Here is a 12,747-nt window from a genome sequence, read left to right on the forward strand (position 1 = left end):
CGCTGTCTACACCAGGGGGATGTAAGTTTCCAGTGTAGACCAGCCCTTAGTCTGATAAGGTTGATTCCCCCCGCCTTTCGCTCCTCCCATGCTTATGGTTTACAAATCTCAATACAATCTAACCCTCAATTGCCCACTTCATTTTTAAGTGGTTTCCTACAGTACGTTTGAACCCTTTATGCTTAACAATGTGTCCCAGTTTGTCATTAGCTTGGACACTCTGGCTCGTAGTTACCTACCCTCCCCAGACCTGAAGAAGAGCTCTGTGGCGCTTGAAAGCTTGTCCTTTCCCCCAACCAAAGTTGGTCCAAAAAAATAGTGTTAGCTCACCTACTTTGTCTTTCTCATATCCTGTGGCCAACTGGCTACAGCAACACTGCAAACACTAATTACTATTGTGCTTTTGAAAAGTTGAGGTGAACTGCAGGTATTTTGTTCTAAACAAGTGGTATGTGAATTACCAGTTTTCAGTGCATTCACTCATAAATTATAATATGTATATACACATAGTCAGTCTGGCTCTAAACATACGCAACTTCCCACTACACATGCAAAACAGGAGCAGGAAATTGGGCTGGGCAGGGGAACTATTTACTTCCTAAATACACACCCCTTGCTCATTAAATGGTTCAAATTTTGGGTCCAAGTACACCGTTCTGAATTTTGCAGAGCAGTACTGATTTCACAGGTCTTCGGAACAGCCAGACTTTCAGGATGTTTGGAGAGCCCAATGTGACTTCAGGTTAGATTCAACATCATTGTGTTACAACATTGCAAGGGAAAGATTTTGGCTCAGATCCTCAGAGATATTAGGCTCCTAACTTCCACTGAAATCAATCAAGTTAGATGGCCAAATATATTTTGAAGATTTGGGCCCTTGTTCCTTAGAGAAAGGGCAGAGCAAAAATGCCTCTATCAAGGGGAGAAGTAATGAGGGTTGCCACTTTTCCCTGCTTGACAAGACAAACTCCTGTATAACAACATGACAACTTAATGTAAGAATGTGGTGCGCCAAACATTGCTGTGTTTATTTTGCTTGATGGCTCAAATTGGTTATTTTCTGATCCTTTAACATCCTGCAAATTAGGATGCCAGATCACAGTTCACAGCTAATGCAGTCCCAGAAATGCAACCCTTCCTTGTTAGTAAAGCCTGTGGAACAATTGCTACACTATTCTGTTTTTCTGTGGAATATGTGAGTTTCCATTTTCTAATGGAATCTTTTTCATTGAGAGAACAACTCTCATCTGTCATAGTTTTATATTTGTTGAAGGACAAGAGGTTGCTGTTGTATTTACCTTGGAACACAGCATATGCATATAAAGCAGTGGTTTTCAAAGTTTTGTACTGGTGACCCCTTTCACACAGCAAGCCTCTGAGTGCAACTCCCCCTTATAAATTAAAAACACTTTTTTATATATTTAACACTATTGTAAATACTGGAGGCAAAGCAAGATTTGGAGTGGAGGCTGACAGCTCGTGACCCCCCATGTAATAACCTCGCGACCGCCTGTGGGGTCCCGATCCCCAGTTTGATAACCCCTGATATAAAGAGGGTGGCAAACCTGTGCTGTTAATGCATTACAGTAGGCTATAGTTGTTGGCAAGGACTGTGCCTAACCAGAATGTTGTAAGGGATGCTCAAGCTTGCAAAACCTACTCTGAACTGCATGGAAAGTTGTGGGTTTCTTTACAGCAGGAAAGAGAGGGTGTAGTTAACTCACTTACAGTTATTGACTTGCTTTGGGTCTCATTAAGGAAAATTGTGGCTGTACTGTTTTAAGTCTGACTGAGATAATGTGAAATTCATGCCAGATTATTAAGTAGTGTGTTGTTCGTTATTTGGAAGCAACAAACAGTGGATTTATTAGATAGTACCATTCAAATTATTTATTTTTCGCTAGGAAAGGGAGACCTAGTTCCTATGAAGGTATACAATTAAAACCTCTGGACTGAGCCTGGCTATTTGCCAAGAAGACCTCTTCATGGTCCTATCAATATGTTTGTCCTTCGTGATCTGCAATAACCCTTCTCCTGGGGGAGACTTGGCTGAGTCATGTCAAATGTCTGATAAGGATTCCATAGAGACTATCAAACAGGAGAGCAAAAAGAAAAGGAGTACTTGTGGCACCTTAGAGACTAACCAATTTATTTGAGCATAAGCTTTCGTGAGCTACAGCTCACTTCATCGGATGCATACTGTGGAAAGTTACTCTGAAACAGGAGAGTGTTAACTCTCTGTGTACACAAGCCACCTTTCAGTGTTGTCTGGCACTGGCAGAGTGTCGTATACCATTTCCTGATTACAGAAACTGTTGATGGGCTGTGAAAATCAAAACTGAGTGCCAGAAAAAGGTCTTCTTTTTTTGTCTTTGCAGGTGTGGAGATCATCATGGACAACTCACCTATACCACTGCCACATTGATAACAGATGTATTTCGTGAAGTTTGTGTTGTCCTTTTCTGAAGCATTTGGTATTGGTCAATGGACTGATCCAAGGTAACAGAAGGGCTGTTAGGATAACCCCATTGTTTGCAACAATGAGACAGTAGGCAGGACTCCACAGAAGATGCTCCCATGTGGCATGTTCCCCATATTCTGCATTCTTTGGGCTGTCCTTTGGGCGATGTGGGCTGGATGTGGCACTTTTCAGAGCCTAATTGCTCTTGGATTGACAGCAGGAAAGGAAAGGAAAACAAGGAGAAAATCCCAGGGGATATCTTTCCACCCAACCAAACAGGGAGAACAAAGAAGTATGATTTTCAATGTATTTTACTGATTTTGTCAGCAATTTGGAACCATAAACTACAGTTTTGACATGTAGTAACTGAAGCCTTACAGATCACCTTTAACAGATATTTTTAATAAGTCAGCAGCTTTTCAAAGAGCATCACTTCAACTTGGTAGATCAGTGTTTCTGAAGCAGTGGGTCATGACCTCAAAGAGGGATAGAAAAGGCAATCAGGGAGCAATAAGGCACTGAAAAATGTATTACAAACTAAAGCAAAGAAAATCTCACCCACACCCCCACAGTCCCCGTACACTCTTGAGTTACCTTCAATACTGAGTTACCTTCAAGACCAAGTAATCTCTTTCAACCGTTCGAAACACACACACAAATAAATGACACAAGCGTATCATTATTACCACCGACACCTTATTTGCTCTTACTTTTATAGCAAATGTAAGGGGGTTGTGAACATTTTTGACTTCGTATAAGTAGTCAACAACCTGAAAAGGTTGAGAAACACTGCAGTGTAACAATGGCAGATAGGTATTGGACACGTATGCATGGCCAATGGCATGTAATTGCAGCCTCTCTCTCCTTGCTGAACCTGTCAGGAAGGTATTTTGAGTATGGGAGGTTAAATTGTGCCTTCAGATTTGCTAGCAATTCCCACTGACTTCAACAGGACTTGCATGTGTGTATCTAAGGACAGAGTTTGTTCCATATAGTGCACCTCTGGGAATCTCCAAGGTACTTTTTTTCAGCTCGTAGTCTCTGAAAGGATGCCTTTCAGCACTGAGACTGTGATCTCACATGACAAAATCAATACTGTTATTAAGGAATAGCAACATGACAAAGTCCACCTGTCCCATGAAAGATTCAATTTACAGTGGTCACATAGCACAATGCACCTGTCACATGAAGCATTCTGGGTATAACAGCACCATGACACAATCCACCTGGTTCAGGAAACATTCCAATTAAGAGTGGTGATGCGACTATTCCACCTGCCACACAAAACATTTTGGGTGCAATAGCAACATGACACAATCCACCCATCACACAAAGCATTCCAGTTACAATGGCCACATGCTTTTCTTATTTTCCAGTATGTACTATGTAACCATATTACCTTGGGCTGTCTTGTACCCATTTGAGCTGTTGGACTGTAAGTTATTTGGGGCAAAGACTTGGTACATTATCTCTGTGTTATCTGTCTACTTATCTGGCCCCCATCATGTAGAATTTGAACAAATATGTACACCCCTACCTTGTAAATATCATGTCTGCTTACAGTGCTATATAACAATAACAGGCAGAATCTGCTACATAGGTTACCTGCGGCAATAGCAAACACTTTACTGAAAAAGAATGCCCTTTACTATGTTTATAAAAGCATCACCTACTTACATGTTTATTGCATACGCATTTGGTAATAATGTCTACAAATACACCATACCAAATACCTCCCTGTGTACTTATCTGGATGACTTCCTGTATTCATATACAAGTTTTTCAAAGTGTCTATATTTAGACAGATGTGGCCTAGGAACTCCAAGGTTCTAATTCTGACTTTGCCACTGACTCACTGTGTGACCTCAGGCAAGTTACTTCACCTCTCTGTGACTCTGTTTCCCCATTTGTAAAGTAGCTCCTAGGCACTTGTAAAGATTAATTATCTAATATTCAGCATGGGGTGTAAAGGAAGGGTGTAATTCTTTCACCCTAATTTGCTGTATTACTAAAACCTCTGGCACACAAGAGAGTGTAAGACAGGAAACCATCACAATGTGTTGCACTGGGAAATCTAAACCTAATAATTTCACTATATGCTGATGATAGACTCTTATATGTTAAATGCTCTCTTTTAGATACTACACATACTCCTAAAAATCATTTACTCCAGTCAGTGGTGACTCTTCTATGTAAATGTGTCTCAAAAACCTTTGGAGAGACTTCCACTGAGATGAATGTCAGGTAAGTATAAATGTTTGGGTATTTGGTTTGCTCAGAGAAATTTAGAGTTGACAGGCAAGATCTTCAAAAGGAGGAGCCTAAATTTAGGTTTCTAAGTCCATATTTAGGGCCCTGAATAAGTAGCCTGATTTTGATACACTGAGCAGCCAGCAGCTCCCCTTAGGAAAGTATGTTCTTTCCCCTTTCTATCGGCTAATAATTGCTTCCTCACCCTATCACACTTCCACTACATTAACAGGTTTCAGAGTAACAGCCGTGTTAGTCTGTATTCGCAAAAAGAAAAGGAGTACTTGTGGCACCTTAGAGACTAACCAGTTTATTTGAGCATGAGCTTTCGTGAGCTACAGCTCACTTCATCAGATACATACCGTGGAAACTGCAGCAGACTTTATATATACACAGAGAATATGAAACAATACCTCCTCCCACCCCACTGTCCTGCTGGTAATAGCTTATCTAAAGTAATCGTCAGGTTAGGCCATTTCCAGCACAAATCCAGGTTTTCTCACCCTCCACCCCCCCACACAAATTCACTCTCCTGCTGGTGATAGCCCATCCAAAGTGACAACTCTTTACACAATGTGCATGATAATGAAGTTAGGCCATTTCCTGCACAAATCCAGGTTCTCTCACTCCCTCACCCCCCTCCAAAAACCCACCCCCATACACACACAGACTCACTCTCCTACTGGTAATAGCTCGTCCAAACTGACCACTCTCCAAGTTTAAATCCAAGTTAAACCAGAACATCTGGGGGGGGGGGGGGGAGGAAAAAACAAGAGGAAATAGGCTACCTTGCATAATGACTTAGCCACTCCCAGTCTCTATTTAAGCCTAAATTAATAGTATCCAGTTTGCAAATGAATTCCAATTCAGCAGTTTCTCGCTGGAGTCTGGATTTGAAGTTTTTTTGTTTTAAGATAGCGACCTTCATGTCTGTGATTGCGTGACCAGAGAGATTGAAGTGTTCTCCGACTGGTTTATGAATGTTATAATTCTTGACATCTGATTTGTGTCCATTTATTCTTTTACGTAGAGACTGTCCAGTTTGACCAATGTACATGGCAGAGGGGCATTGCTGGCACATGATGGCATAAATCACATTGGTGGATGTGCAGGTGAACGAGCCTCTGATAGTGTGGCTGATGTTATTAGGCCCTGTGATGGTGTCCCCTGAATAGATATGTGGGCACAATTGGCAACGGGCTTTGTTGCAAGGATAAGTTCCTGGGTTAGTGGTTCTGTTGTGTGGTATGTGGTTGTTGGTGAGTATTTGCTTCAGGTTGCGGGGCTGTCTGTAGGCAAGGACTGGCCTGTCTCCCAAGATTTGTGAGAGTGTTGGGTCATCCTTTAGGATAGGTTGTAGATCCTTAATAATGCGTTGGAGGGGTTTTAGTTGGGGGCTGAAGGTGACGGCTAGTGGCGTTCTGTTATTTTCTTTGTTAGGCCTGTCCTGTAGTAGGTAACTTCTGGGAACTCTTCTGGCTCTATCAATCTGTTTCTTTACTTCCGCAGGTGGGTATTGTAGTTGTAAGAAAGCTTGACAGAGATCTTGTAGGTGTTTGTCTCTGTCTGAGGGGTTGGAGCAAATGCGGTTGTATCGCAGAGCTTGGCTGTAGACGATGGATCGTGTGGTGTGGTCAGGGTGAAAGCTGGAGGCATGCAGGTAGGAATAGCGGTCAGTAGGTTTCCGGTATAGGGTGGTGTTTATGTGACCATTGTTTATTAGCACTGTAGTGTCCAGGAAGTGGATCTCTTGTGTGGACTGGACCAGGCTGAGGTTGATCAACCTCAGCCTGGTCCAGTCCACACAAGAGATCCACTTCCTGGACACTACAGTGCTAATAAACAATGGTCACATAAACACCACCCTATACCGGAAACCTACTGACCGCTATTCCTACCTGCATGCCTCCAGCTTTCACCCTGACCACACCACACGATCCATCGTCTACAGCCAAGCTCTGCGATACAACCGCATTTGCTCCAACCCCTCAGACAGAGACAAACACCTACAAGATCTCTGTCAAGCTTTCTTACAACTACAATACCCACCTGCGGAAGTAAAGAAACAGATTGATAGAGCCAGAAGAGTTCCCAGAAGTTACCTACTACAGGACAGGCCTAACAAAGAAAATAACAGAACGCCACTAGCCGTCACCTTCAGCCCCCAACTAAAACCCCTCCAACGCATTATTAAGGATCTACAACCTATCCTAAAGGATGACCCAACACTCTCACAAATCTTGGGAGACAGGCCAGTCCTTGCCTACAGACAGCCCCGCAACCTGAAGCAAATACTCACCAACAACCACATACCACACAACAGAACCACTAACCCAGGAACTTATCCTTGCAACAAAGCCCGTTGCCAATTGTGCCCACATATCTATTCAGGGGACACCATCACAGGGCCTAATAACATCAGCCACACTATCAGAGGCTCGTTCACCTGCACATCCACCAATGTGATTTATGCCATCATGTGCCAGCAATGCCCCTCTGCCATGTACATTGGTCAAACTGGACAGTCTCTACGTAAAAGAATAAATGGACACAAATCAGATGTCAAGAATTATAACATTCATAAACCAGTCGGAGAACACTTCAATCTCTCTGGTCACGCAATCACAGACATGAAGGTCGCTATCTTAAAACAAAAAAACTTCAAATCCAGACTCCAGCGAGAAACTGCTGAATTGGAATTCATTTGCAAACTGGATACTATTAATTTAGGCTTAAATAGAGACTGGGAGTGGCTAAGTCATTATGCAAGGTAGCCTATTTCCTCTTGTTTTTTCCTCCCCCCCCCCCCCCCCAGATGTTCTGGTTTAACTTGGATTTAAACTTGGAGAGTGGTCAGTTTGGACGAGCTATTACCAGTAGGAGAGTGAGTCTGTGTGTGTATGGGGGTGGGTTTTTGGAGGGGGGTGAGGGAGTGAGAGAACCTGGATTTGTGCAGGAAATGGCCTAACTTCATTATCATGCACATTGTGTAAAGAGTTGTCACTTTGGATGGGCTATCACCAGCAGGAGAGTGAATTTGTGTGGGGGGGTGGAGGGTGAGAAAACCTGGATTTGTGCTGGAAATGGCCTAACCTGACGATTACTTTAGATAAGCTATTACCAGCAGGACAGTGGGGTGGGAGGAGGTATTGTTTCATATTCTCTGTGTATATATAAAGTCTGCTGCAGTTTCCACGGTATGTATCTGATGAAGTGAGCTGTAGCTCACGAAAGCTCATGCTCAAATAAACTGGTTAGTCTCTAAGGTGCCACAAGTACTCCTTTTCTTTTTACTACATTAACAGAAACATGAATAAAAGATCTGACATGAGATAAGGTGATTAGAACTGCTGTCAGTATTTGGTGTCAAGTGCTCAAGCACTATACATTATTAATAATATAATACAATTTTCTCAAATTTTCCAGGGAAATTTTTTTAGACAGTGGAAAGATTTTAGGATTCAAACTTTGTCAATGTAATGTTATTGGAGAACAATTTAATATCCCCAAAACTCACTTCTTTAAGTTCTTTCTGTTAGGACATTTCCTAGAAGAAGAAACTAAATTGAGAATGTCTGATGTGCCAAATTTTCAATCTTTTGGAGTAGATACTCTCCAGAGTAACCATCACCCAGCAGTAATTCATTTCTGATAGGGAAACATTAAGGGTTAGGATGAAAAAATATTAAGTGAGTGAGGGATTTAAGAACAGTATATACTTATTACAAGTGGTCAGATACCTGTGAACAAGTCCAGAGATCTTCCATGAATAAAGGATATGTGTATTAACAGAACATATGACACAAACAATAAAGACCGCAATGAGAAATGTAACAAGCATCAAGCTGAGACCAGAAGGGAGGATATTCTGTTATTATTAGTATCCGTACAGCAGGATAGATGGTCATGACTTTTACAGACAAATCGAGAAGACAGGAACTGAGGTGTACAGGTTGTAAGGAGCCCCTATGAGGTACTCAGAACTCTCACTGCTATAGAAGTCAATTGGAATTGAGGGCATTGTACACCTTGCAATAAGTACTCAAAACCACACTAGCCCAGATCCTAAAACCTTATGTCCACAGGCATTTCACTTAAATCTGCCATTGTTGTTGTAGCCCAGTGTAGATCCATTGATGGTAGCCACACTGAAAGCACTAGTGCTGACTACTAGCTCTGCATTCATACGGCAAGCAGGGATTAGACAATATGGTGGTGAAAAGGAAGGTGACGAACCTACAGTAGGTTCCACCAGTGGAATTGCATAAGTGGTAATGCAACATTGGAAGATTTTTAAGAAATATGCTAGTGAGGTCACAGCTTCGATTAGCCAAAATGAATCAAAGGATGACAAATAAAGGATTGTGTTGGGAGAAAACTAGACGACTCCAGAGTTACAAAAGTAAGAGATCTTGTGTTCATATCTTGTTGGTTCCTCTTTTTTTTTTTTTTTTTTTAGAAAGTTAAAATATTATAATGTTAGTTTGAGGAAGTCAGTCAGAGGGTAGAGGTGGTGGAATTGAGATTAGCATTGGAAAGCTAGTCAAGAGAAGTGAGTCGTGAGGAGGGATTTGGAGGAGGGGAGTGAGGTTTCATTGAGAAAGGTTAAATCTTTTTTTAGCTGGTGCTGAATATTCCCAATAGTCACAATCCACAAGTCTGTCTCTTCCTTCTCGGTGGGTCAGGCTAAACATCCAGGGAAGTTCTTGAGAAGCTATTCAGTGATGTACTGAAGCAAAGGATTGCAGCCATCTGAAGGAAGGTGGATTAGTGTGTTCTGGAGAAAAAAAAATGAAAATGAGCAGAATTAGTCCAGTCTTTTGATAAAATATGTAGCATGTGCCCAGATATGGGCTAACTGTAGGCCAGCATCTTTGTAATCCTCAGAATTTTGTACATTCAGACTGTGTTATAGAACTAGGGTCCAGAATTGGACTCTTAATCTGCACTCCCTGTTTAAGGCCAGAACTTAACTGTGGAATGCCCCTAAACTGTAGCTTCATGCTATCTAGCATTGCCTGAGTATCTAGTTGTAGTTTTTTGTAGAGATCTATTTTAAAGTTAATAAACAATTTATACAAACAATAATTATTTAGTATTTGGAAAGTGAATATTATGATGAAAAGTGCATTATAAATATTAGGGGGCTTATTCCTTCACCCACTTACTTCCCTGGTCCTTCTCGCATGAACAGAGAGCAACAATACCCGAAGTCCAAAGGTGCAAACAATTCGATGTTTATTGGGGTGAACTTCCAGCAAGCATGATTCCAGTTTCCTTCCTTAGTGTCCCCCTTCGCAGCGCTGACACCACAGAACCTTACACCTGTGTCCCTGTTCCCGTTCCTGCCCTTAGCCAAACATGATTCTAATTTCCTTACTCCCATTCCCTGTTCCCATCGCCCCGCCCCCACCCACTTCCTGATTGACTGCAGACTATATAGTAAAACTTGAGTTCTGCTTAGCTATACCTTAACCAATCATTTTCCTGAAATTTAACTAATCAATCCTAACATATTGTAACATGATTATGTAACCAATTATATCTCACCATCTTAATTAGTTTACACCCAGCAAAATTAATTATACAGCAGACAGAAACAATCACAGAACCAGACAGAGATTATACAGACAAACAATAGCAAAGTGACAAAACAATACAGAAGTGAGGATTTCACATCCCAGGTATTGATAACTGCGTTCTTGCCAGACAGGATGCTATCAAACTAAGTTTCCTTTTACATTTTCTAGGCACTTCCCTTTCTCTGGAGGTGATAGGCACTATCAGGACAGGCTTGTATTCCTAACAGCCCAATAGCACCTTATTTCAATGTGACTAGTTTGGAATGTGAGGATGTGACTGGTCGCTTCCCAGTTTATGGCTGCCTCAGTTGCTTAGCCAAAGGCCTTAGCCTAAGAACAGGGCCGCAGACTGTCACAGTAAGAGAAGACCCTTACACCGGCAGACAGTGATTTTGATTCTTTCTTTTATATCTCTATAACTAGCCAAGTGATAAGAATACATCTAAATTCTCAGAGTACAGGCCTTTACAGACAGGCCTGAATATCTATATCCTAACACTAAATGCAGGCACCACTGAGAATTTAACAGATTTACAGCCAAAAGCACCAACTGAATGTCTAATACCATGTCATGAATTGGAATTCAAGATACAACAGGGACTGGTCCATTATATTGAGATAAGATTAGATTTAGATGGACTTTTCTTCTGATTCTTCTATTAAAACGTTGAATATGTTCTAATATGCTATGACATTCCAGGGTGCAATCCAGACCAGTGGGGGGGCTGTCACCATCTGCCCTGTAACCTGTGGTGCCTCACAATGCTTTACTGCAGTAGATCCCACCTGGGTAGCTCATAAACAGCCTGCCAGCATGCAGGTAATACTCTGAGTGTCTATCTATAGTTGCAGCCTGTCCAATACATGCCCATTACACTCTGGCTTTCACCAGTCTTGATTACCACCTGCAGGATGACCCCAACACACTCCCAGTCCTGGATTTTCCCCAAAAAACATACGTTCTGCACTGTCCAGACCTGTGGTGGACAGAGCATATATATTCTGTCTCTTGCCCCTCTACAAGGATCAAGATACAACTTGCTCTTTTAAATGGACTTACCTACACAGTTCACAACACTGGAATTGTTTTGATTAAAGAATAAAATAAGTTTATTTAACAAAAGAAGATAAGATTTTAAGTGAGTACAAGTAATGAGGCTTTGAGGTCAGAAATGGTTACAAGAAAAATACAGATAAAATACTTCCTATTACTAAACTTAACAAACTAGACTTGGGTCAGGGTGGCATTCTTACCACAAGTTTTTCAGTAGCATTGATGACCAAATTTTACGTCTGGATCTACTCCCAAGGCCCAATGGCTGTTTCTTTTGTCTTCTTAGTTGCAAAAAGAGAAATGGACAGGGAGAAATAACTCAAGGTGTTTTTGCCCCTCACTTTTATAGTTCAGTCACCCTTTGAAATGCATTTTCCTGAGAGTGACCCCTAGATAAAATTCTTTTCAGCTGAGAGCAAGGAGATATGGAGTCTGGTGGGAGAAGAGATGTTATACAGTTGCTGTTCACCTCTGTTTGCTAAGCTGCAGATCTGTTTGTCTCTTGCCTTACCCCCCTTCAATGCCAAAGAATGGCCACTTGATAGGTGACGGCCCATAAGCTTTGATGACATCCGACTAGACAAACTTGTCCTTTGTCTTTGAGAAACAGGTGAACCTACTTCCCAGACTTGTCTGGTAAACACACTTCAGTCGTGATTTCATCTTATGTTCATAACTTTACATGTAATGTTGTTACATACATTTTGCCATATTATTGACCAACAAGTTATTCAGTTTTCAAAGTATACTTTACAAGGCATATTTTGTACAAAGATTAGTGTGCAGGGTGTGAATACATGGTGCATTCCATCATATATGCATTCCTCCAAGAAAAAATAGCACATTGTCTACATTGTCTGGTTTACATAAATTGGATTGTATTGATACATTTACTCTTATTTGCATTGCTAAAATGGAGAGAATGAACTATCTTGTATAGCATGAAAAAGGAGGAGCCATATTGAAACAAAAGGCATGGAAGGAGGCATTATAAGGGATCTTACATAGTATTATATTTAGTTGGAGTAGGAAGTTGGATTGTTTGTCACATGAGGAACAGGACAATGGTGGAGGAATTCTTATTTCCTAATGTGGAGGGATTAGTGTATGGAGTGTGTTGATGTGTGAAATTGACAACCAGATGTCAGGCAATTATTAAAAGGGACACAAATCCACTAACCCCTGTGAGACCACTGATTTCCCCAATAACATTTTTACCTGGAAACAACTGACATTTGGTTTCAAAATGATCCACTTTTTAAGGTTTTGATTTTGTTTATTCTCAAACAAACTGGTCTGTCAAGAAACACTGACTTCCTAATAGGCTATGAAAACTATTTGTGCTGACCAGTCACCTTATCAGGATTTCCACTGCATTGCACTTTTTATTTTAACCTACA

Source organism: Eretmochelys imbricata, chromosome 7 (assembly GCF_965152235.1).
Source record: "Eretmochelys imbricata isolate rEreImb1 chromosome 7, rEreImb1.hap1, whole genome shotgun sequence".
In the NCBI taxonomy this organism is placed as follows: Eukaryota; Metazoa; Chordata; order Testudines; family Cheloniidae; genus Eretmochelys; species Eretmochelys imbricata.